Source organism: Lepidothrix coronata, unplaced genomic scaffold (genome assembly GCF_001604755.1).
Source record: "Lepidothrix coronata isolate B3197 unplaced genomic scaffold, Lepidothrix_coronata-1.0 Scaffold177, whole genome shotgun sequence".
Classification (NCBI taxonomy): domain Eukaryota; kingdom Metazoa; phylum Chordata; class Aves; order Passeriformes; family Pipridae; genus Lepidothrix; species Lepidothrix coronata.
In genome coordinates this window covers 823,760-849,675 of record NW_016690357.1, presented here as the reverse complement: position 1 = coordinate 849,675, position 25,916 = coordinate 823,760, and the positions used below count along the sequence as shown (strand labels likewise).

At 36.0% G+C, this 25,916-nt stretch overlaps 1 protein-coding gene across 7 annotated transcripts in view; it reads left to right on the top strand.

The window, feature by feature from the left end:
* Window positions 1-25,916, top strand: part of THSD7A (thrombospondin type 1 domain containing 7A) — a 283,452-nt gene that overhangs the window by 40,731 nt on the left and 216,805 nt on the right. For 5 of the 7 annotated variants that reach the window (XM_017830343.1, XM_017830344.1, XM_017830345.1 and 2 more), the window contains one exon: window positions 12,857-12,920. The exons of the other annotated variants lie outside the window; for them this stretch is intronic. The gene's annotated coding sequence lies outside the window, so the exon portion shown is untranslated. Of the gene's footprint in view, window positions 1-12,856; window positions 12,921-25,916 lie in introns of those variants that run through there. 7 annotated transcript variants of the gene reach the window in all.

Genomic DNA, 25,916 nt, shown 5'->3' with positions numbered 1-25,916 from the left:
TTAGATATCTACCTTATATCTATTTTTAAATATATTTTGTGTATGATAAAACATTAATCTGAAGACAGTAGTGTTCAGAGAGCAGAGCCTTCACTTGACAGTTCTAAAATTTAGGGCAGCTCATTGCACAAGAGCTTGGTTTAGATTAGGTAGGTCAGCGTTATCCCAGGAAATAGGGAGATATATAGAAAAGAATGCAAAGTACTTTCTAAGATGCTGGAATATAAATTTCCTGAAAAGAATGTATGGATGAGAGAGATTAGTGTTGGAGGGGGCTGGAATCTCTTCACAGAAGCTTGACATTTAAACCTGATCTGCTAGAGAACCAGTCATGAATATGAAATCTAAATGTCACTTCTGTGTTTGTGTGGGTTTGTTTCTTTATATTGTAGATATCCAAAGCTGTAAAATATGGAATCAAATTTACTATAGCAATAAAGTTTGGGGTTTATTCTTTTTTTTAATGTAAGCCATGCCAAAGTAAGGAAATCATTGGAGTGACTACTGAATTGTAACTGTCAAAACTGGAAATCAAATAATTGCAGGTGCAAAGCACTTTCTGAAATTAATGCTAAACATTTTCATTGCTCTTAGTTGGACTTGCATGGTTAAGGCACATTATATACCAGTCAGTCTGGTTCATAAACTTTTACAAGCGTGAGCCTTTTTTTTCATTTTGATCACAGTGTACTCCAGTATTTTCTTTACTATCAGTGTGATTGTAGAAAGCAGTGATTACTACTGATTTCTTCTGGGTGACTTATTGTACTTACTTTGGCAAGACTAGCATAAATTGAAGACCTTTAGGTATCTTAGTGAGCAGTTTCTTTAATTCTTTGTTTCCCTAGAACTGCAGAGCAACTTACTAAAGTCCAGACATTTCCAGCCACCACCGACACCTAATGCAGTGCAACAGCTAAAGCTGAGGCCAGCAGGTCGACCAACTTATAATGCTACCCACAGTGTCTTGCTTGCTTGCTAGTAATTCCCAAATCTGAATATCTATGCATAGTTTGTTTTAGGTAATAAGAATATTAATCTGCAAATGAACCTCTGAGATGCAAATAGAATGTGCTGAATAAATATCAATTATTATTCATTAAAATGCAAATGAAGATAGGCACTTTAGAGACAGTTTAGATAGTCAAATGAAATGAAATAAAAGACAAGTCATTAGTAATTAGACACTTACAAGATGTGTATAATATTTTACCATGATTGCTGGACACAGACGTCATAAAGCTCTTTTCCTTCGGCTTTATGTTGCAGACTCACAACAATTTTTGTCTCTGATGACTATTTAAAATATGCAGGTACTGCAGCTCATACTTAAATTTTATTAAATGTATTCTAAGGATAACTCTTTCCATGGCAGTAAATTTTACTTATACGACTTGCACTCACTTTAATGAATTCTGTCGTTAAATCCCTGTATGCTATGAAAAAAAACCCTACTCTCAGTTTACAGAGCACAGTGGATGGGAATATTTTAGTTTAGCACTTAGTGAGCATATGTGTTCTAGGTTTACACAGGCTTTGCACTTTCAGCTCAGTACTCAGGAAAACAATTAAGCCCTCTACACACAGATATCAGTCAAGTAAGTAAGAAAAATGACAATGAAAGTTTTGTGAATTTTCCTTCTGAATGATGTGGAAGGCTCGTTACAGTAAGCCCTCAGAAGGGTGTTGCTCAGTTAAGGATGATTTGTAGTGACTATTTTGTGTTTAAAGTGCTATCGCAAAATGTGAACAACAAAGTTCAGGACTTTTGTGACATGGACAGCACCGTGTATTGTGTTGCTATTAACTTTTAAATATCCTTTGAGGTTATAAATTTGCAGCAGTCTGCTAATGGCTGTATGATAACAGAGGTTGCACTTGGTCTGATATGAATGTCGTAATGGCTTCATTGAGCCATATCTGTGTGTATGTATACTCAGGCATAATTAATGCTAAATATAGCCACATGTCAACATTTAACCCTTCATTTTCTCTTGAGTTAGATATTAACAACATCAAGAAACATAAAAGTAATTGTATGTAATATTAATTAGTCATTTGTTGAATCTCTTGAAGGAAATGGGATCCACATATAAATTGAATAGCGATATTTTATCTACTAATAACCATATCTTAAAGCAAATTTATTCTAGATACTAACAAGAACACAAGTTTTTATGTTTTAGAGCAAAGTGGGTTTTTTTTAGTAAGTTCAAGTGACTGATTTTCATGGTCTATTTAAGACTTTGGTGTGATTTTTTTTAGAATATTATTGTGAAATTTGATCATGTAAGATCCTCTTATAGGTACTATGAAATAAAGTTTAATAAGAATTAATTCCTTTTTCGTGATTTCTCTTTGCTGTATGATAGCACCAAAATGGGAGATTATTTTAATGTCATTAGAATTAATTAACTTATATTTGGCAGATATGAATTATGGTTCAAGTCCTTAGTGAATTCCAAATTACATTAAAATTGCAATGCAATGAGTGGTATTTTAGAGAGGGCAATATCCAAGGTTTTTTCCATTTGTGTCAATCCCTGAAGTATAAAGTGAAAGAATCATTAGGTAAAGTACCATGGGAATTGTTTTGCTCTTTCCTGAAGCCAGGCTTTCGGTGGCATGAAAACCAGATAAAAAGTAGACTAGATAGTGATCTGGATTTGTAATGATGTGAGGAAATTAAAAGGTATGAGAATTAAGTATTTCGTAGCATCATTCTGGTTAAGTACAGTAAAAGCAGAGGAAAAGGAGAGTTGCAATAAAATGTTCTGTGTAAATGGTGAAGCAGAAATTGGATGATTGCCCTTTTCCTTTATGTATGTTGATCCTTAAAGTAACCGGGATGGTGAAGTTTGTAAATTTTCGCACTGGTGTCACTCCCTGTTTGCATCTCTGCCTGTTACAAATGCCTTGAAATAAGAAAAAAGATGGCAGATCTCATTTCATGTAGGGAAATACTTTGCTCGTTTTCTTTAAATGAGTAGGCAAAGAGCACAGTCTTCTGTAAACGATAGAAATGGAAATTCTCTGCATAGTGCTAGGAGTGAAATATTATTGCTATGAAGGCTAGAAATAAAAATCGCTATCTCCTCCCAATGTGAAGAACACAGATCATGGACAAAACCTCATTTCTTCCCTTGAGTTTACTTCAGGGGACCTTGCAATACTTGTAACATAACATTTACTTTATATTACCTTTTCACTCATTTATCTAACACCTTCATCCATCTGCCATGCTCTTATTATTTCTCTCTGTTAACATGAACTGGTATCTCTACAAAATAAAATATTTCACAATGGATTTTTAAAAATTTATATGATTTTTCATTTCAATGTCGTTTAAAGATGCTTAGATGTGGCAAGCAGTAATGTCCCTATAAAAGCCTGCTTGGGCCCGAGGAATCACAAGTTGCATAAATAAATCTAAAGAAAACCTTCCAGTGCCGAAATGTTTATAGCTATGATGGGAATTCTGTGATTCACATTTCTTTTTTTAATGTAAGCCTTGCTGTAAAATTGTATCTCTATCCTATTATTATTTTGTTCTGTTCTGTATGTGACTTGCAAATATACAGTTATAAAAATGCTCCTTTATCCTGTGTTACGATAAAGAGTAGATTTGCAGATGGGACTACTACATACAGAGAGTACATACACGTAGTAAATGTCAGAAAAGACCAAAAACGAAGAGCAAAGATCTGAAGTGGATTTGGACTGCTACATAACTGAGATACAATTTCAGGACAGATTTACATATGCAAAATTAAGATATTAAGACCTGACTTCATATTTCAGCTTGTGCTTATTTACATAAATGATTCTTCTGATGAGCTAGTCAGGTCTATAGTATACAACTTTTTATGTTACAGATGAGGTTTCCAAAGGCTTGGAAACTTCTCACATAGTATTCCTAAGCGTATTGAAAAAATTACCAACTCTGTTACACCCAAAAGAGGAAAAGGAAAAAGTGAGCTATCAAAAATTCTGTGTGTGTGTGTGCATACTCTGGACACAGTTTACATCAGAAAATTAGGTTTTCTGTCAAGATGGGCTAGTTAAATTGAATTGCATGAACTGTATGTTCATACAGTTCCAATCTGCAGAAGGTGAGAATGCTAAATATTATAATCTGGGACTATTTAATTGATCTACATAGAAATTACACAGTACAAAATTGTGCCATTGATAGTATTGCTGGTATAACAGTTGTTACTGAAAGGGGTATCTTGAAAATAAATGTTTTCAAAACTGTAATGCATATGGGTGGAAAAAATATCTTTATAGAAAAAAGCTACCTAGCAGTGACCATTTGTTTTGGGAATGAGCAAATATGAATCAAACAAACGTTGAAAGACTATGTTCTGATTGAAAATGAGGTTTATCTAATGGTACTCTTAAAGAAAAACAAAGGCAAATCAAAATGAGTGAAAATAGTGTTGGTTTTACTGTCAGCAAAATAGTGTAAGGAAATATTTTTGTAATTTACAGGTAATTTTACATAACACGATCAGAAAGGTAATGAGCACAGCTAAAACAAAGTAGACACTTCTACTTAGGAAAAGCTGTACCTTTTACCAAGGAATGTGAAAAATGTTGAACCTCCTGGTGAACAGGAGGTCATCAGATCAAGGCTGCTTTAAAAAAGTTTGTCCCTGTTTACTAAGTTCGTATATTTTAGTAACTGCAGTTATCACACATCAGAAAATTGTCTGGTTTTAAGGTCTTTAAAGCATTCGTATTAACTCATAATCTAAAGTATATTAGAATAGTAAACTGGGATACTTCTGGCATTCTAATTTTAATAGGTTTCTACTGGCAAGTCAACAGGATTCTTGGTTATAAGTTTTGGGTGCTAGGTTGTTGTCATGATGTTTTGTTGTGCAATCTATTGCAGATTCTTGTCATAAATGGCAGGTAATGACAGCCCTTCACTGTGTACGAATTTCTTCTGAATGCTGTTAGTGACACCATGCTTTACTAGTGGAAGGCTAAGAACTTGTTTTGGTTTTTTTTGAAAACTTAAACTCAGTTATGTAGCAGGAAGAGGGAGAAAATCTACAGCAGCTGTCTGTTGCATTGAATCATAGGAGCCACAGATAACTCACAAGGGTTGCAACCAAACCACAAGAACACGTGTCCTTCTGCTTTTACAAAGGGTACTTCTCTTTTTTAAATACTGGTGTCATGCGAGACTTAATAGATCTAATTGGCCTTAGGGATGAACTCTGAAGCATTTCAACTTTGAACTTAGGAAGGGAAAAGAATCTTAACTTTGTCTTGTTGTTATTTCACATGTATCAAATAGAAAAAGCCATAAAGAGTTACCGTTACTGAATGTGAATTGTATCTTATTTCTTAAATATAAATCTATTTATTTTGAAATGTCAAGAATAGACAATCCACCCTCTAGCAGAAACTATTTTGTATGGTAAGGGCTTGTCAGCATTTTATTATAATTCCATTCTTCAGGCTATAAAATTTGCCTTAAAACAAAAGCTGAATGTGAAATATTAGCCTCATGATAAGCTTGATTTATCAGTTTTGGCTGAGTTTGGCTTCATTTGAAACAGTTCAGAAATTCAACTAAAAAGAAATTTGTTTTTGACCATTCTGCTATTTGCTTTACTCAAATTAACTGTTTGTATGTAACTGGCTGTTTTGTGGTGCTTGTGTGAAACTCTTTTGTTTACTTTATATGGCTGCCATTTCTGTGGATCAAAAATAAACACTAACACATGGGTGAGATATATCCCCAACTAACTCAACTCAGTTAGTATTTCTAATTGTGCCCACTGAGCTTGGTCTAAAATACTCTGAATTAGAGTAAACTTGTGTCATGGTTTAATCTTGGCAGGTGGCTCTGCCTCAAATGGCTGCTTACTCACTCCTCCTCCAGTGGGATGGGGAAGAGAATCACAAGAGTAAGAGTAGGTTGAGATAAAGTCAGTTTAATAGGAAAAGCAGAAGTGTTGTGCACAAGAAAAGAAAACCAAGGAATTCATTCACCACTTCCTAGGGGCAGGGAGGTGTGCAGCCTTCCCCAGGAAAGCAGGGCTCCATCCCACTTAGCCGTTGGGGAGACAGATGTCATCCCTCTGAACATTCCCTCCCTTCCCTTCATCCTTCATCCCCCAGCTTTATATGCTGAACATGGTGTCCTGTGGTGTGGAATATCCTTTTGTTCAGTTGGGGTCATTTGTCCTGACTGTGTCCCCTCCTAATTTCTTGTGCACCCACAGCCAAATTGCTGCCCCATGAAAAGGCCTTGAGTTTGCGAAAGCACTGCTCAGCAGTAACTAAAACTTCCATGTGTTATCAACACTGTTATCAGCACAAATCCAAAATACAGCCCCATATGAGCTATTGTGAAGAAAATTAACTGTATCCCATCTAAACCTGGTACATTGTATTAATTCAAAACGACTGAAAGCCCACTAAGATGAATTTTCACTTTGATTACTGAGAGAGATTTAGTCTTGAATGGAGATATCTGACTCATACTGCCAATGAAGTAAAAGAAACCACAAAGGATATTTAATTCTTACTCCAAGTCCTCAACTTTGAGGCATTGTTTTCTGATAATACCAGACAGCTTCTTAGTTTAAATTTTCCTCACAAAGAAAAAAATAAAACAATTTTTGGAATATGAGATTTCAAACTAAATGTTCTTATCCACTATCACGAGGGTGCAAAGGAAAATTGTCTATTGTTGCAGCAGTTCTTTCGCAGTAGTCAATATAAAACTATAATGTTACAGCTTAAATGCGAAGAGAATCACTTTGTACAATAAAATCTATCTTATGTTAAAACTTCTTTGCCTGAAGTTTTGATTACATATATGTTTCCTGAGCCTGAATTATCTTTCTTAGTTTTTCAACAAGCTAAAATAGGGTAGGAAAGTCTCAAAAGAGATTAGATGTAATCACAGAATTTTCTCAGTGTAGGCAAACATGGGTTCAACTAAAGAAAAAATCCTTATTGTGGTCCATCTTCTTATATTCAACTTGCTCTGCTCTTCTGTGTCCTTCATAAAACAGAGTAGGAGGTTACATTAGGATAAGTCTGAGGAGTTCACTGAACTCCAAAAAGGAATTGGGACATAGAGCAAATGGACCAGAAAAGAATGGCTAACAATTTTATTTTTTTTCAGTTTAGCTGGCATATTTCTTCTAATTAAGGAAATTTGGAGGTGTGATTGTATAAAGGCAGAATCCTTCTGTTTACTACTTGGTGCCAATGTGCTGTACTTTGTTTACTGGATTAAGTTTGTATCATTTGGTTGCTGGGCCTACTGACTTGTCAAAATGCTGGATTTTTTTTTTTTTTTTAATAAGCCTCTGTAAGGATCTAATCTTAATTGTTTGGGGTTGCAATGGCTGACAGGAAACAGATGGTGTTTATTTTTTATTAAAAAAAAGATTCCGACTGAAAATAAAAGTCTCTTTCATACTTGGAAAGGTATGGGCAAGACTAAGGTGTGATTCAGATGAATGTCCTCTTTAATTAGAACTTTGGGATGGATGTAAGTAATGTGCTCAGATGGCATAAATGGAAAAAACAATGGTAGGAGAAAAGGTTCCAAACAGATGCCTGGCAGGAATTTTTCACAGAAATAAAAAATGTGGAATGACCTTATAGACATGATTATGCAATGGAGAGTTAAACGTTGGGCTATTCAGGGAAATTAGAAAGTATCTAGAAGTGTGTGGAACACAGTAAGCTTTGAAATGGAGAGAGCCATTAAAATATGTTTAACTTCATATGTTCTTGGTGATATGGAGATACTAATGCTGGATTTACTGTTGCTTGTACATAGTTTTGATCATCAAAACCTTTCCTTCAGTGAATCCCCAGGGAAACTCATATGGGTAATTTATTTAATTTTTGCCTTCTGACTTTTTATCTGCTTATTTATTGTTTTTTTCTGAAATCTCTGCATGGAAGTTTCCCATCCTTATGGTATTGCTTTAACATGCTGTGAAATTATGATGGTTGTGAAGTCCTTCTCTAGCAGTGGAGAATTATTGCTTATTGTGGCAGAAGGGTGCATTTAATTTCTGTTACTCATGAATTTCCACGTGGAATGTTAGCTTGCCTCTTTCCTATCATATCTTTGATTCTTCTTACAGAAAACTTGAAATATCTTTTGAATCAATAGCAATTATCTTTGCTTAACTGAGACATAATTTACAGATAGAGCTACAATCTACATAAAGCAGTTCTATAAGTAGACTACTAAAGCAGACATGATTCTTTTGGGGATAACAGTGAACCCCAGTTTGTCTAAATGAAATGTGTAGAGTTTCAGGTTGCATATTTTCGTTGCAGTATACTTAGGTTGTCTCTCAAGTCAAAAATTGATTGCGAAATTGTGCAATTCATCATAAGTGAATCTGGTTTTGGGTTACATAGCTCTGACTAAAAAAAGTTATTGTAGGTAGCAAAAAAATTCTTTTCTTCTGCAACTTATGTGTCTATAGTTTGACCATAAATCCCTCAATAATTAAAGTTGGAGAGCTTCATTTCTGATGAAGAAATTAAAGAATCTTTCCTCTGAAATAGCATGATTTTTATTTAATTTGTGATCTTTAGGACGAAACCAGGAGGTTTTTTGTAGAGTCACTATTTTAGCAGTCAATAGTCTGACTAGGACAATAGTTTTGTATTAATTATATTTCAGTCTATCCAAACCTATTCAAGTCACTTTTACCTAGTGGTTTCTATTGATTTGCTTTTCCACTGTATGTGAAAAATCTGACCTCACAATGATGTGAACACATCACTTTCATAATCAGAAGGCTGCAAACAATTGTTTTTTTCCAAATTACTTGGTTTAATTTAACAGCGTTTGGAAAAAACTCTATGAAAACTGCAAGAATTATGGGGCAAAAAATCCTTTGGTAGGCAGATATGACTGGATTATCTATAAAGTACTAAAACAATTTCAATCCTCTCAACATTGTTTTTATATAATCTATCTAAAATATACAATGCATAAGATGGTGTAGCTGATTCATTATTGACAGTTAGTTGTCCTCATAGACAGCTGTGCTGTCCCTCAAAATTCATACAAGTAAATATTAAAATATTTGTTTGTTGTCCTACATAAATCATACATCTTGCATGCTGTTTTGAATATTCTAAAACTTCACTGGTTAGTATTTTTTTTTTATTTTAGAAGTAAGAAATAAAAACTAAGCAAAATGTTAATGATAATGGTTGCATATGAGAAATTGAAAATGAAATAAAACCAGAATGTTCAGGTATTATCATGAGAAAAGGGAGGGAGAAGTAGTCTTTTTGATTACTGTATTGTAAAAAATAATTGGCTTATTATCATAATTGCATTCTTGTTCATGATATGAAGGTCGAACAAAATAATAGTAGCAGTAGAGGGATGTCATTTTACTGATTCTGGCAGATACTAATTGAGGTAATACAAGTTAGATGGTGCTGAGAAGAGACAGGTGAATATCAAACCCAGAGGACTTTCACTGTATTTCATATTCTTTACCATCTGTGTTGGGAATTCCATATTCAGCCATGGACTGGGAAAAGATGGAAGGTTACATCTCCTTATTTTCCATTTAACTTCTTAAAAAATGTTATTTTCAAGATAATATTACAGTAGAATATATATATTTTTAACTTGAATTTAGAAGCATGGGTTTTTTTAACAGAAAAATATGTTTTCCATTAAATGTTTACATTTTGAAGCACTGAACACTTAATTTTTTATTCTGGTTCTAATAATTTTTCCTTGGTCATTAATGAAAGTCATTAATAGTTTCAGCAAATGAGTGTTGGCTGTTTCTCTCCCTTGCCTCTAAAATCTCTTATAATAGAGAAGTCATTTACTTTGACCTGTTCAGTTCTGGCTCATTCACTGATGAATCTGCCTTCAGCTGCTCTCTCACAAAGAAGGATTTTCCACAGGGAAGGTCTAGGGGGCACTCATTGCCTCTGGTGTCCCACACCACCCCCAACCCTGACCAACAGAGCGGTCACATAGGGGAGGACATTGGGCATTTTTGGCTGTTGGAACTAAGGCCATAACAATGTGACTAAACGCTGTAGTCTTTTGTCTGAAAATTAATTGAACATGTTTTACAGTGATCGTGGAACACACAGTTTTCCTATGTTATGAAAGTTTCCATCTTTTTATTGTGCTGCAAAGAACAATGTCTTCAACAGAGTATGATGAGTAGCAGATTTATGAAACTAAATGTGTCTGTGCTAAATACTTGGTCTTTGACATTGAGAGGATTTTTTTTGTTTGTTTTAATCCTGTGGTTGTAAGTGAAAGGAAAAGATACATTTTTTTCAGATCACCTCAAGAAAAGTGGGAACATGACTGAAATAGTTGGATATTTCTGTTAATGTGTGTGTGTTTTAGTGCTTGGTTACAATTATGGCACTTAAACAGATTTACATTTTGAATTGTCAAAAACAAAGCATTTGGGTTCCAGCTGGTAATTAACCTTTACCATCTCTTGGCCTCAGCTCCTCTCACGGGGTATGTATTCTAGATGGAGGATGTAATCTCTTATCCTCTCTAATTTCTCCTGTAATTGAATGTGTACGTCTATGCCCACTGCAAGTGGTTGTGGCTCCATCTTCCATCTCAGGAAGATGGCATTACAGAATCACCTCTGCCACACCTAGCATTAGGATTTCAAGTTTAGAGTAAAAATGGAATTTTACTTAAACTTAGGAGGATATATGGGGAAGGAGAAGAAAAGTCATCTAGGGGTTTTATTGTTGTATTGATTTATTTTAGTTTTACCTTTTTATTTTTTTGATTTTTATTTTTTCTATTTTTTTTTCAATTTCTTGTATTTATTCCCTGTAAGCCTGTGGCAGTTGCTGTTTGTTGCCTTTACACAGGGAGGGACATGACTTCTGGCCATAGGCTGCATCAATTCTCACTGCAAATATCTGATTGTTACCTGACCAGCACCTAACCCTGCTGTCCACCTGCTCAGTGAAGAAGAGTATCTCATATCCACTCAATAATCAGTGTAATCTGTTACTGGCCTTCTCACATTAGTGCTATACCTTCACTCTGCTGACTTTTATTTCTACATTCCCCTTGCCTGTCAGGTATCGTGGGACCTGGGAACCCTCCCAGCTTCCTATACATCACATCATTTTTCGGTAGCTGGCAGGAAGAATTATGTAGTGATCCATGGACATTGCTATGAAATGCATTTAATGGATGACCAGGCTGTCAAATATTTGAAAGTGATGTAGGAGGAATGTTTCTTGCCAGTTTGAATAAGTATCAGAAAGCTGGGATTTGCAGTAAGTGTTGGGATTCTCTACTTGTCTGGGCAGCAGCTGCCTGCCTGCCTGCAAAATCTGGAACCAGAAATTAAACTGTGGCATGGCTGTGCTTGTAAAAATGTCAATATTTGCCTGCTGTGTTGATGACAATTTTTAGTTCTTTTTGCAAAATGTTCCCTAATTAACCACTGACATGAGCCTCTCCATGGGAATTAGGTGTTTAATTTTTCACAAAGAAGGAAATATTTTTCATCCAACTTGGGAGGAACTGGCAGTGGTACCCAAAGTCTTGATATTGTTAAATCAGTTCTTGAACTGAAATGGAAAGTCAAATCAACGCTTATAAAAGTTGCATGATAATTTAGTTTCCTTCGTATTGGTGGGACATTGGTGGGAATCTTTGCTCTATATTTTTTGTGGGTGTGTGTAAATATGCTGCTTGAGCTGTCACATTTCCTTTGTCCTCACAATCCTTCATGAGCAATGCAATTAAACAGCTTATGAAAAATGATATACTATTAAAATTTGATTTATGACAGTGTTCAAAACACTTAAAACAATGTATCTCAGGCCTATACTATGTCGACATAAAACTACATTATTAAAAGCATACAGCTACTCTAATAGGTGCTAATTGTATGTTACTCTTACACCCCTTAAGAACTTTTTCCCTGAATACACACCTGCTTTGGGAAGAGGGAAACTTTCAGGTTGTTAAGTACTGTCCAATTTGTGTTCATACCTGAATTTTGGCACCAAAACTGGTATAGACCATTAGTCCATGCTGTGATATGCTTCTGATGCCTTATCTTTGCTCTACAGTGAAAAATAGAGATGGTTGGAGAAGATCTCAATTGGAGTAATTTTCAGTAAGAGGAGAGTCTTAATGAGGACAGCAGAAAGCCAGATACAAGAAAGTATTGTTGTGAGATTCTCATGGATAAAACTTTTGTATAAAAAGGACATTTTTAAAACGGCTACAAAATTAGAACGTCAGAAATGAAGCAGATGGGCAAAAGCAAAGCTGTTACTTTGCTTCCTTCATCTGTTTATGCAAGGTCTCAGTCTTGTAATGCACAATAGAAGCATGATCTCCTTTTCCCAGGTATAGGAGCTTCCACGTGCCTGGAACTAGTAAAGCAGCAACCAGCAAGCAATTTGGAATTGCTTTTTCAGGAACAATGGCTCCTAATCAATAAATTGATACTTCTCATTAGTCTGTTTCTTGTATGCTGTTCTCTAAATGCATGTATTAATTATTATGCTATTACATAAAAGATAGGATTTCATTCTGTAATGGACGTATTTTGAATTATTTGGGCTAGCTGAAAAATAAACAGTCTTGAAGCTTGGTAGCTGTTTTTAAGAATGTGTGATGACTTGCAGATTTTTTAATTAATTGAAACATTCATCTTTGTTTTCTCACAAATGTGTCTGAATTAGTTAAAGATGTGCAATAAAGTAAAATAAACTTGTAAGTTATTTCCTATATGGGGTTTAGAACAGAAGGATTTCTGTTTCATTCCATTTACACTGCTTTCTATGTTTTGAATAACATTTTCAGATACAAAGTGACTCCTCAGAAGTACCCTAAAATGAGAAAAGCTTAAGGGCAAGTTGTGCTGTTGGTGAGTGATGATACTTTTGTCTGGCAGTTCAGTCGACTTGAATAATACAAGGTTTATGTGATTTATAACCTTACAGTACTGAAATAGTATCTACTAATACAAATGTTTCCATTAAAAGAGAAAGTGAACTTACTAAATGGAAAAGATAATGTTTTATTAATTTTTCTTCTTGGTTTTATATTCTTGTGCCCTGCAGCTCCTGTGCAGCTGCTCTAAGTGCAGCTGCAAATACCAGCTTGCTTAATGGGATAATTAAAGGCAGTGGAGAAAAGTTATGTAATGGATACTCACAAAGTGTAAAATATATTCAAGCCACAGCATATGATATTTTAGACTGTGGAATTGTCTCCTGAGGTTGGAAACGCACTGCATATGACTTCTCGAGTAGTTCTTTTTTTCTGAAATTGGATGTGAAAAAAAAAGAAAAAGGCCTTTCCTTAGTTCTGCAGATTCTAAATTCATTTTATTTGAGTAGGATAATTTAACATTTTTTCCCATTGTTAACCTAGCTTCCCTATATAGTTAAAAAACAATGTATTGAAATCCTGGCTAGCAGCTATATTATCAGGATGACCATTATGAAAAACTGTTTTCAGGAAAAAGGCTTTGTCTTCAGACTATGCTCAGCATTGCTCCTTACAGCTTTGTGTAGAGCATCCTGAATGTAATTGAGGACAGACTCCAAGGGCACAGTGCATTGTGTAGGTTAGCAGGGGAAATAAAAACTGCCTGTTTAACATGTTCAGAAATCTGTGATTAGGTAATGGAAGACTTTTGTTTTCAAAACTACAAGATTTTTGAAACTGGACTTTGTCTTTTTAAAACTAGTAGCAACATTTTGGGGCAGCTTCCCATATACAAGACTTCACAAATCTTTGCAATGATGTAGTTTTTGGGCTAGTCATTAAAATTGTTTTTCTTTAGTAGCAAAGTGTAAAATTCAACTGTAATTAGCAGTTTAACCATAGAGATAAGGTTATAAATATACAGAATTCAGTGTACATTTGAAAGGAGATTTCCTGCATTTTAGAGAATGAAGTATAAATCGTCTTTGCTACTAAAATAAATGTATATGGGACATGTTTCAAATGAATTAAGTAAATATTTGGACAAAATCTATAGTATAGCCTCAAATTGAGCCAAGGGAGGTTTAGATTGGCTATAAGGAAAAAAAAATTCTTCATGGAAAAGAGTGTTAAGCATTGGAACAGGCTGTCCAGGGAAGTGGATGAGTCAGCATCCCTGGAGGTGTTTAAAAGATGTGCAGTTGTGGCACTTAGGGACATGGTTTAGTGGTGGACTTGGCAGTGCCAGGTTAACAGTTGGACACAATCATAAAGATTTCTTCAGCCTTAAACAATTCCCTGATTCTATGATGAAGTGTTAGATTATGGCACTGGAAGATTTGGAATGGGTGCCGTGATTGGGGTGCATATGACACTTGGTCTTTTTGTAGCTCATACCAGACTATTTTAGGTAGGATCCAGTTTGTTAAGAGTCCTGAACTACCAATGTCAGTATCACCCACAGTCTTTCTCCTCCTTCCTGTCCTCAAACCGCTCTCTTGTCAAAGTTTTTTCTTTTCTAATTCCTTACCTAACGTTCTAGTCTGCAAAATTATTTCCACTCCTTCCCGTCATGTGTGTGTATGCAGGCAGTGTTGGGGACACAGGGCAGCTGATCCAGGTCCACCTTGCAGTGAGAAAAGTAACTGCCAGCAGGGTCTGTGCTTGGCTACTGTAGCAATGCTTCTTGTGCTGGCAGGATTGCACTAATGTAATTAGTGTCATACAGAAGGTGGAGTGCAGATAGAGTAGTGAAATCTTTGATCAGTGCTCTCCAATTACTGCCTCTGCTAGGAATTGCATGGCTTGTGATTCTAAACCTTTATTAGAATTCTAAGTGTTCTTTTCTTGTTTGAGTAGATCAAGAGGTATATCTCTGGTGCCAGACGTTCTCTGCTTGCTAAACTTCAAACTCTTCTTTTTGAAAAACATTTTGAAAAGGTATTATGAAAGTCCTTTTCAGGAAATTCATTACCAGATGTTTATTTGTTAGATTGTGGGGTTTTGTTTTTTGTGTTTGTTTTTTTGTTTTGTTTTGTTTTATTTTGTTTTGGGTTTTGTTTGTTTGATTTTGTTTGTTTGAACTATCTTCTTATTCCCATAAATAGAACCCAGGCAAAAAACCCCTCAAAATCATGACCTCAAGCATCACCCTAAGGAATAAGTTTGATCGTAGAATAGCTAGATTAAATTACTAATAATCAACTAAAATATGATCTTTCAATGGAAATCGTTAATATCAAGCACAGGCATTACTCCCATAAACTATATGTTTAAGGCTAAAATTTTAATTGCAAAGCCTTCTATATGTATTACAGAAACATTCCAAAAGCTATTTTTATGGAATCTCTAATATTTTATTTTGTTACTCTAGGAAAAATAGGATTATGTTGTTCTCTTTCTTTTGGAGGGTGGAATTGGGAGGGTGCAAACAATTGTTAGGTTTTTTCCAGTGCTGATTCACTTCTCACTCTGTTATGTTTCATGTGCATTTCTTCTCTGTCTCGTGGGAAATTTAATGTTGTTTTTTTCTGCTCTCCTTCATGAATTCAGAAGGTAAATCTTCATTTCTTTTTTTAAAAAAAGTCTTTCCACAGATCTTTTATTTTGGAAGTGTTTCTTGCTTACCTAAGCTTATTTATTGATCTGATTCATTCACTACAATGTAATTACAATGTTAAGTTGTCAAATTGATCTTAAATAGTGCAGTTCACTGTCCCCACTTGATAATTTTGCCAGGTTTGCTTGTTTACATATTTTTTTTCACTATTTCTCTTCTGGAATTTGGCTCAGGGCTTCTTCATGAGTAGAACTAAACTTGTTTTGAAAATCTGTTATAAAAATATTATTTCTGATGTCCAAAATCTCGTCTTGTGTAAGACTGCAAGATACAGTCAGATAAGAGTCTAGCAGTAATGATTCACAAAGACACATGTGCTGTTGTTAATCCAAAGTGATGGACTACGTGTACATCTCTGGTATTATTTCAACTGGACACACATTAATCTGTGTCACACTGTGATTATATTAAAGTTATGTCATGTTGCTTGTATGATGAGAATTTGGTTGGTACATATACTTTTGTTTAATATATAGGTATTTAATGAGTATTTAATTGTGACCATTTTGAGTTATGTATGGTGTTAATTGAAATGTTCCAGCAGTGGATTTGTTTTTTTCTCTTGTCCTTTTTTATTATTAATTTTTTACCTTTAGGCCTTCACAGAGCTGAGTTGCTCTTTGAGAGCATGGAGGCAGGGGTTACTGCGTACCTGGAGCTAGCAGCTGTCCTGGGCTGCAGCAAGGGACAGGCTTCCCCTGTGGACTCTGCCTATGCTAGCACTGTGTATTGAGCACTTGGGGGCCTTAGCAACACCTGCCTCTATGCTGGGTGGCTCTCTGTAGTATGCTCTTCCTGCGACCCTTATGAATCCTGCTGTACTAAAATTACATGAGATTATGTCAATTTGAGTCTACTATATTGAAGATTTGAGGATTTGAGGCTTTTTAATTCTTTTTGTGCTTCTACCTCACCTCTGAAATTTGGACGCTTTTCCACAGTACTGACTGCTAACACTCCAAAACTTAAAGCAATTTGAACTCTATCAGCCTTCAAATTAACTCAGAATACGGTGTCTTTCCCCACCCTCCCTCCCCAGACCTGAAGTATCTCCAGTGATTTTAATGTGCTTCCTCATCATCACAGCTGAACACATATGAAAAAGCCACAAGGTGTACAGGATAACGGTTGAATCCTTATAGTAGTAATAATAATAATTTTTAAAAAGTGCTTGATAGGACATTTTTCCTTGGAAGTTTATTGACTGACACTTCCTTTGTACCTTGTCTTTAATTCTTTATTTTCACAGAATCATAGAATGGTTTGGTTCGAAAGGACTTGAAAGATCATCTAGTTCCAGCCTCCCTGGTGTGGGCAGGGACACTTTTCACTAGATCAAGATGCTCAGAGGCCTGTCCAACCTGGCCTTGACTGCTTCCAGGGGTGGGGCATCCACAGCTTCTCTAGGCAGCCTGTTCCAGTGCCTCACCACCCTCACAGTAAAAAATTTCTTCCTAATATCTAAGCTAAACCTACTCTCAGTTTGAAACCATTCTCCCTTGTCCTGTCACTACTTGCCCTTGTAAACAATCTCTCTCCAGCTTTCTTGTAGGCTCTCTTCAGGTACTGGAAGGCTACAATTAAATCACCCTGAAGTCTTCTCTTTTCCAGGCTGAACCATCCCAATTCTCTCAGCCTTTCCTCTTAGGAGAGGTGCTCCATCCGTCTGATCATCTTGGTGGCCCTCTGGACTCACTCCAACAGATTGATGTCCTTTGTGTGCTGGGGACCCCAGATCTGGATGCAGCACTCCAGGTGGGGTCTCACCAGACCCTGCTGGCCACGCTGCTTTTGATGCAGCCCAGGATACAATTGACTTTCTGGGCTCCAAGCACACATTGCTGGATCATGTCCAGCCTCTCATCCACCAGCACGCCCAAGTCCTTCTTGGCAGGGCTGCTCTCAATCCCTTCATACCCCAGCCTGGATTGATACCAGGGGTTGCCCTGATCCAGGTGCAGCACCTTGCACTTTGTTTAGTTAAACTTCAACTTTATATATTTTATATATCTTGTGTATACCCTCTAAAGTATTTAAAGGTTTTCTGATAAAGATGAGTGAAGTAAACAGCCAGGCTTTGATAAGAGATGTGAAGAAGTGCCTGGTGGAATTCTACATAGAAATTTAGCATCTATCTAGAAGTGAGCAATTAAAAAAGTATGAAGGAAAATGCGTCAGCTGGATTAAAAAGTCTGTTATTGGTCACAGTACAAAAAGAAATAGTTGGGGTCATTGTTCAATTGTGTTGTTTCTGTTGAACACCCTTACTTAAGGAAACACTGATACTTTATATTTTAGGTAATAGCCTTGACCTTAAGTTTCAAAATCAGTACCTATGAAATTTGTAGTTGCTAACTTGTTTCTTTAGAGGGGCAGAATAATCCGGACTGGTTGGTAATATGGATTTATGCAGGTAAAGTGTGATTTGGTCTAACCAAAGTCAAAATGATGCCTCTAGAAAAAAGAAGTGCAGGCCGTATTTTCAGAAAGCTCCTGCATTCTTGACTGGGGAAAGCACTAACTCTAGAGAGGGCTTAGAGAGTCAAGACAGAGCAATGCCTCAACTCCTCTTGAGCAACCAATTTGACAAGTACTAGTTCAGTCTCTGGCTGTGAATTAGTGCAGGAAAGACTAAAAGTCAGCATTTAGTAGAAAGACTGAAAGACCTGTTCTTTAATCTGTGAAATTGATACTGGAAGTGTTCTTAGTGAGTGATGTTGATAGTTTAAAAGGGTGAAGAAGAGCAGGAGAAGATGTAGAAAAATGTCACATAAATATTGCTTGAGGAAACTGCAAAAACCCCCTGTTTATTTCCTTGATAGCAGTCTTAAGTATTACTTGGTATAAGGTGCATAAATCCCTTCAGACAGGGAAAAAATATGGGGTGCTAAAAATATTCTGTTGAAATAAATATGTTTTTTAAATCTGGAGTAGATCACATATAGTGCTGTGGAAATATTTGGAGGAGTTTAAGGTTCTGATATAACCCAGCAAATTCTGATCCAGTGAATCCAAAGAACATGTGAAACTCTGGGGCAACATATTTAGCGTGTAGTCAGAGATGATGTGTGAGGATTGTAAGTACCCCATTATAGTCCATTTGTGTTGTAGTGGAAACAGATAAGCAAGGCTGAGATTACATAATTCCAAGGCTGATTTGAGATTCTGTAATTCCATAATTTTAATTTTATAAATCTCTTCACTTTTAGGCATTTAATTTTTTTAGTTATTTAAATAATGATTATTTCAATATAATAGCAATATTTTTAAATAGTTGGTGGAGTTTGCTTTGGGAGGGGAGTGTTGTATAAAAGTTATAGGCCAGTTTTTGGTGGTCAGGAAAGGTTCATCACTGACAAATATCTTGCATTATGCACTTAGGTTATGGTTAAAAGGGGAAACTTAAGGTGTGGTGATAATGAATTCAATTAATATAGTAAAAATCACTGCCTTACCAGGTGCTAATATACACATATTTAGCCCAGCCCTCAACTCTCAAATCTACATTCCGACCTGGATTTGGAGCATTTTTGCTTGATTGTGGCAGCTGTGTTTTTCTGCATTTTATTGTTATTAGGTTGTAGAGGCTCTTCTCTTCTCTGCCTAGCCAGATCTCTGCATATGTGCACCATATTGGAAGGATAGGAAAGGTTCAAGATGAGCTGTGTTGGAAACTATTACATATTTATGGTCCAAGTTTTTCCCAGTCCAAAGCAGTGATTGACTGGAAGAGAAGTTTATGAGAAGCATAAGAATGGGGTTTATGAATAGAAGTGTTAAAGAACTGTAACTACCATTATAAATATTTTTAAAATTATTTTTACAGAAGGAAGGAACATACCCCAAATCTGGAAGCCAGGCATCATGGACTTAATCTAATTTAGGTGTCTGTGGCTGTGTTGGTAATATGTCACCTCTTCTATATTCAAAGAGTGTTTTAATGCTTTTGTTCAGGATTCCTCTGACTGGTTTTAGAAATATGCTTCCAGGCAAGATGAATTGTATCTTATTGACTAGATCTTTATTGACTGTAATGAAGCATAGCTGAAATGTAGATAACAATGGACACTGATGAATCCTATTCAAGATATGTATTCAGGAACTACACAGGGAGCATAATATTGCACATTTCCTTCAAAAATGCATGTACTCTGTGAAATAGTTGAGAGAAAACTATATCTATGCTTCTCAGCATTGCAGTTTAAAAGTTCATGCACTTGATTAATAGAGTAAAAAATCAAATGCGTTGTATGGTTGACTGATTTATGCTGAAAAAAACTGTTTGTCTTTGAACTCTCAGATTGCAGGTCAGACTGAATTGTATAACTTTTGTTTCAGAACATTCTGTGCAGATGTGATTGAAGAGATATGTGCAAAAAGAGTTCTTTCAAACAAAAGCTGAGTAGACTTCTCTAGCTGTTGCCTGTCTTGGATACAATTAATATAGGCTTGAGAAGCAACTCCAGTCCTAATAAATTGCAAATCAACTGGAAGGCTTCTGTATCTTCTAAAATTGTTTGTCAACACACTTATTATGAGTTTAAGAGAAATTGTTAAAATGCATGGAGGAAAGTCTTACAATAGCCTTGGTTAGTGTGAAACAAGGAAAGGCATTTTTTTTTTTATAGTCCTATTGAAGTATCTGTGTCCTTTCCAATTTTGTGGAGTATGTAACTGCCAATAAAGTTCCAAATACAGGACTGAAGCAGTTGAGAGAATATTTATGCATTAAAATTGCAAGACATAACATCAATGGACTGGTTAAGGATATGAATGTTTGTCTTAATACATGATGTTTCCAGCCATGGAGAGTCCTTTTAAATAAATTCTGTCTGCTGGTAGCTGTAAAATTTTCATGGTAGGCAGGAAAACAGAGAACTTATAAATTCAAGAATAACAATTTCTGTTGATTTCTACTCTTTTGCTGAATAGATTGAAATAACTTACATCCCAAGTGATCAGGCATGAATTCAATCACTTGGGTTTCCTCTGTGGCTTTGAAGTACTCATTTTAACACCTTGCACTACTTTGTTGTGTACGATGTAGTAATCGATTTAACATTTTAGATATGTTTATGTCAAAGAGTAAAGTAAACTTCATTAGTGCTGTGCTGTGGTATGTATCCTCATGATCTATGGAAAGGCCATGGAAATTCTGTTTTGAAAGTTAGAGTATTGATAGCACTTCTTGTTACTGAATCAGTTCATGTTTGTATTCAGAACATGCAGGGGGAAAGAGGGGGCTAGGAGAAGTATCTTTCTTGGTAATTAAAGTGCCCAAATGCTGTAGTTTGATGCAGTTTCTTATTTATTCTGTTCCTGGGTTTATACAGTTTCTGTTGGAATTTGCTAAACTAAGTGTTATTCCAGACTCTGCAGCAGTACTGAGTCCTGAAACTTTGCTTGCCGTGCATACTGGTAACACACGTATATGCACAGAAGGCAATTTGGGACTAGATTTGCATGCTGAAATGTTGTGCCACTGGATCTATTTAATTTCCCAGTACAAATGAATAGCTGTCTTGCCATTAAAAGGAAGGTGTCCTGTTGTGTACTTTGGCAGGAATTTCTATCCTATCTGTGTCAGGAAGTTTGAAGGAGGTGAAGCATTTGGCAATACAACCAGAGCTGCCAAGGGCTTTTTGCTTCTTAGGACACAACCGCACCTGGCAGTTTTGAAGCACCAGGTTGAGATGGCCAATGTTCATCTGGGCTGAGGGGACAGCCTGCAGCTGTGTTCTTTCCCTGCTGGGGATATTCTGTTTTGCTGTAGACATCTGCTCCTGGTGCAGTGCTGGCCCCAGGTGTTCACTGAGGCATACTGTCTGGTGGTATCACATGCCCCATCACCCTCAGATGCTGACACATGTCCTAAAAGCCATCACAAGTAGCCTACTTCCTCCCTCACGTCTCCCTCAGTGGCCAGGCAACCACACCTCCCACCATGCCACCACCCTTCCTCAATAATCACCATCTGAAGGTTGTGCTTTTAAGCACTGTATTTATAAACACACATGTAAAATCATTACACATGCATAAAATAATTAAGTTTTTGGAAAATAGCTGGAAGTGGAGTGAAGGCCCAGTAGAGGCCTTCTAAAAACATAGAGAATATGTTTTTGCAAGAATTTAAATCAAAACTTTTACACTTCTTTGCATTTTTCAGTTAAACAAACAAAGGAAGATACTTCTGTTGAAATTTTATTGTTTAATCCAAATTAACATCTTCATATTGTATCCATAACATGCTCTAAATTATTTTTGCAACCTTAATTTATTTTTGTTTTGCTTGTTTTAGAAATAAGGCAGGTACATATGGAAGGAAAAACAAACAGTAGTTTCCAGCTTTAATCTACCCTTATACATTTGCAGTGGTGTGACAATACTACTTCCCAACATACTTTAAAGAATGATCCCATTTCAGATAAAGTTTCTTTTTATTGGTTCTTCAGTGACTGTCCTTGGCTTTCATATCTGCCAACTAGCCTGTCTGAGAAGCTTACATATAGCAAACATGCATTTATATATCATTTCAGGGAAATAATCAGGAAAATTAAATAATAAATAAATCTTCTTGCAATGCAAGGTGGATTAAAAATTGCCTTTAGAAGAATTTGTTATACATATTCAGTCTGTAATTAATCTCAGAAGTCTCTTGTACAGCAAAATATTTTTTGTCATAAAGTCTACTATATGAATATAAACATACAGATTTAATTTAAATGTTGAGTTCTCCTGTTTTTACTTTCTTTGATAATATTTAGTGACTTCTTATCGCATTTCACATTTAGCTTCATTCTTTTTTTTCTGTTTTCCTGCATGAAACAAGATCATGTGCACAGTATCGTCACTGAATCTTGATGAAAAGCAGGTCCATGGGTGCTAATAATGTAATTAAATCTTTCTCATTTTCAGTATACAGTTTACTTGGACTGTAAATTAATTAAAGCATTATGTAATACTGTGGGACTTCTGGTTTTTGGATAACAAATCCATGTCTGTATTTTTTTTTGCATTCTATGTTACAGTTACTCCATGACTTGATGCTCATATATTTTTTTTTTTTGATGACAGAAACCAGAACTGCAAATAAGGGTTCCATCACTTGCAAAAAATATCTGTATGGAGTTTATTTCTTTTTAGTCTTCTGATTTTTTTTTCCAGTAGCTCTTCTAGTAAATTGTCTGATAATATGTGTCTTTTTTACTTTTTATCAGTAATTTGAAGTGTCAGTCTGTCTTTCAGGATTAGGACACAGGTTCCATTAACTTTCATGCCTCCCTAGAAGTCTTGATAGTGGAATGATAGAATGATAGATATTGAAATAACAGTGAGAGATAAGTATGAGAATTCTCCAGGAATATATATTGTACTGACATAATGCCATACTTGAACAGTCTGATATTTTTTGATATTTTTCTGACACTGTAAGCTAAAAAAAAAAAAAAAAAAGTCTTGTTATGGAGTTATATGAATGCATTTTAATTTACATATGCTCTCATGTATTAATTAAACTGTTTATAGGTTTTAGAGATAAGTCATCTTATTACTTATAATTTTGATTTCATAGGACTTGTAAGCAGTCAATAGAACCATGTTTTTGTAGTCATTTATAGCTTAGAACTCTCACATTTTGTATAACAAACACTTGCTTAAAATACCTTTTGCAACCTTGATTGGGAGATTTCACAACAGTGAATTTGGATTTTTTCCAAACTCTGTTATTACTCTGAAAACAGTAGAAGCTACTCATATATGAATTTCTTAAACTCCAACCTATAGTTTCAAATTACTGAAGACTGAAACATTAATATTATTTCTCTGTGTGTGGTCAGCATTCTTGAGATGTTTTGTTAGAATGATTAGAAATCTTGGGTTTACAAACAAGGTAGCTTTATACATCTATCCTCAGTAAATGTAAACTACATTGTAGTGCAAAATCGTCGATACTGAAGAACAGTGCTGACTGGTGCAAGCCATTCATCTTTTCTGTGAAGTCCCATTTCTGAACAACTGCCGATGCTGTTTAACATTTTTGTTGGTGACATGGACAGTGGGATTGAACACACCCTCAGCAAGTTTGCTGATGACACCAAGCTGTGTGGTGCTGTCAACACAGTGGAGGGAAGGATGCCATCCAGAGGGACCTTGACAGGTTTAAGAGGTGGGCCTGTGTGAACCTCTTGAAGTTCAACGTGGTCAGTGCAAGGTCCTGCACCTGAGTCAGGCCATTTCCAAGCACAAATAAAGGCTGGGTGGAGAATGGATTGACAGCAGGCATGAGAAGAAGGATTTGGGGGAGCTGGTGGAGGAGAAGCTTGACATGACCAGGCAATATGTGCTTGCAGGTCAGAAAGCCAACCGTGTGTCAGACTGCATCAAAAGAAGTGTGACCAACAGGTTTAGGGAAGTGATTCCGCCTCTCTGCTGTGATGAGACCCCGAGATGGAGTTCAGCTGTGTCCAGCTGTGCATCCCCCAACATAAGGATGTGTACCTATTGAATTGAGTCCAGAGAAGGGCCATGATGATGATCAGTGGGCTGGAACACCTCTCCTGTGAGGAATGGCTGAGAGAGTTGGGGTTGTTCAGCCTGAAGAAGAGAAGGCTCTGGCGAGATTTATAGCACCTTCCAGTACCTAAAGGGGGCCTGCAAGAAAGCCAGAGAGAGACTTTTTACAGGGAATGGCTTTAAATTGAAAAAGGGTAGATTTAGATTGGGTATTAGGTAGAAATTATTTACTGTGGGGGTACTGAGGCACTGGAACATGTTGCCCAGAGGCGTGGTGGATATCCCATCCCTGGAAGTGTTCAAGGCCAGGTCAGATGGGGCTTTGAGCAACCTGGTGTAGTGGAAAATGTCCCTGCCCATGGCAGGGGGTTTGGAACTAGATGGTCTTCTAGATGTATTCCAACGAAAGCCATTCTGTTCTATGATTCTATGAACAAGATATAGAGAAATAATAATTATTAAAAAAAAGCTTAAGTCCTATTTTGAAAATTGTTGTTCCTGTAAATATCTAAAGCTGTTGGTGCTTTGCTGTTGGTGCACAAATCTGTGCAAGGTCATCCCACAACTGTACACACTAGTGGTTTATAGAATGCAGCAAGGTAGGCTGTCTGGTCTTCAAAACATTAATTGAAAATATATTAAAGTACTTCTCAAGTCTAAGAGTTGTCATTTACTATATACTGAGAGTACAGTTGGTGAATGACTGCAGCATTATCCAAGAGATCTCAAAGGAAAGTTTCTGGTGTTGGAAATACCTATGAGAGTATTGCAAAGATGCAAATCTCTGTTCAGCAAGAAATCACAGAAGAAGAACCTGAGCTAAATGATAGATTAGTCAGTGTTACAGTAAGAAAACTCTGCAGACAGAGATTGAAGCATTTGAACAACCCAGCCAGTGCTTGGTTCCAAAATTAAGTAAATGCATAAACAAGTCAAGCTTTGGACAACCTATATTTTTTTATGTTACAAAAGATGTTGGAAACCTGAACTTCCATGTGACAGTTTTGACAATCTATCTGTTGATTTTGCAAACATAGTTTATAGCTGCTGAACATCCATAATCTACAGGTCCAAAAGTAAATCTTCTGAGAACTGGATTTCAGCAAGAAAATATCTGATTGTATTCAGACTAATATTGCCAATAAGTGAACATTCTGTTAGTCCTTGGAGTACGTTGCAGTAACTCAGTAAATTTTAAAATGCTGTGATAAGTGGGAAGTGGTCAGCTAAAAATATCACCCTCTTTAGTCAATGTGTCTAAGAATAACCAGTACTGTGAGGTACTTATGAGGTGTTCCACAAAGATAAGGTTATTTCAACCATTGTTTGAGTTACTTTTTGCTCTTTGTCTTTTCATGTTCAGAAGACCTATTATTTATGGTAAAAATAATTCTAGAGTCTTATCAAACTGATCAACATTGATATGCGATGGTACATCAGTTCAGTTTAGTACAGCAGAGCTTTTCAGTTGTGGATTTATGTGTGCATATTTACTTGCTGGGTATTAGAGCCAATATCTAAGCAGTCTACTTAAACATACCATGTTCTCCTCAATTTGGAGAAAATAGGTCAAATTCTGACATCTACAGTGGCTTCTTTTAAATTAGAATTCTGTCTTTCTGCTGCAGACCAACTGATGGCAAATTTGGCTTGAAAATATTTCACATTTATAATCTTCGCTAATGTTGGGAGAACACTTCAGCTTCAAGCTTATTGTAAAAGATAAAAATTGTGTTTTGTGCATTTCTCTAGTTGTATTACATTAAATGAAAACAAAAATGTTTTCTTTGCTTTATATTA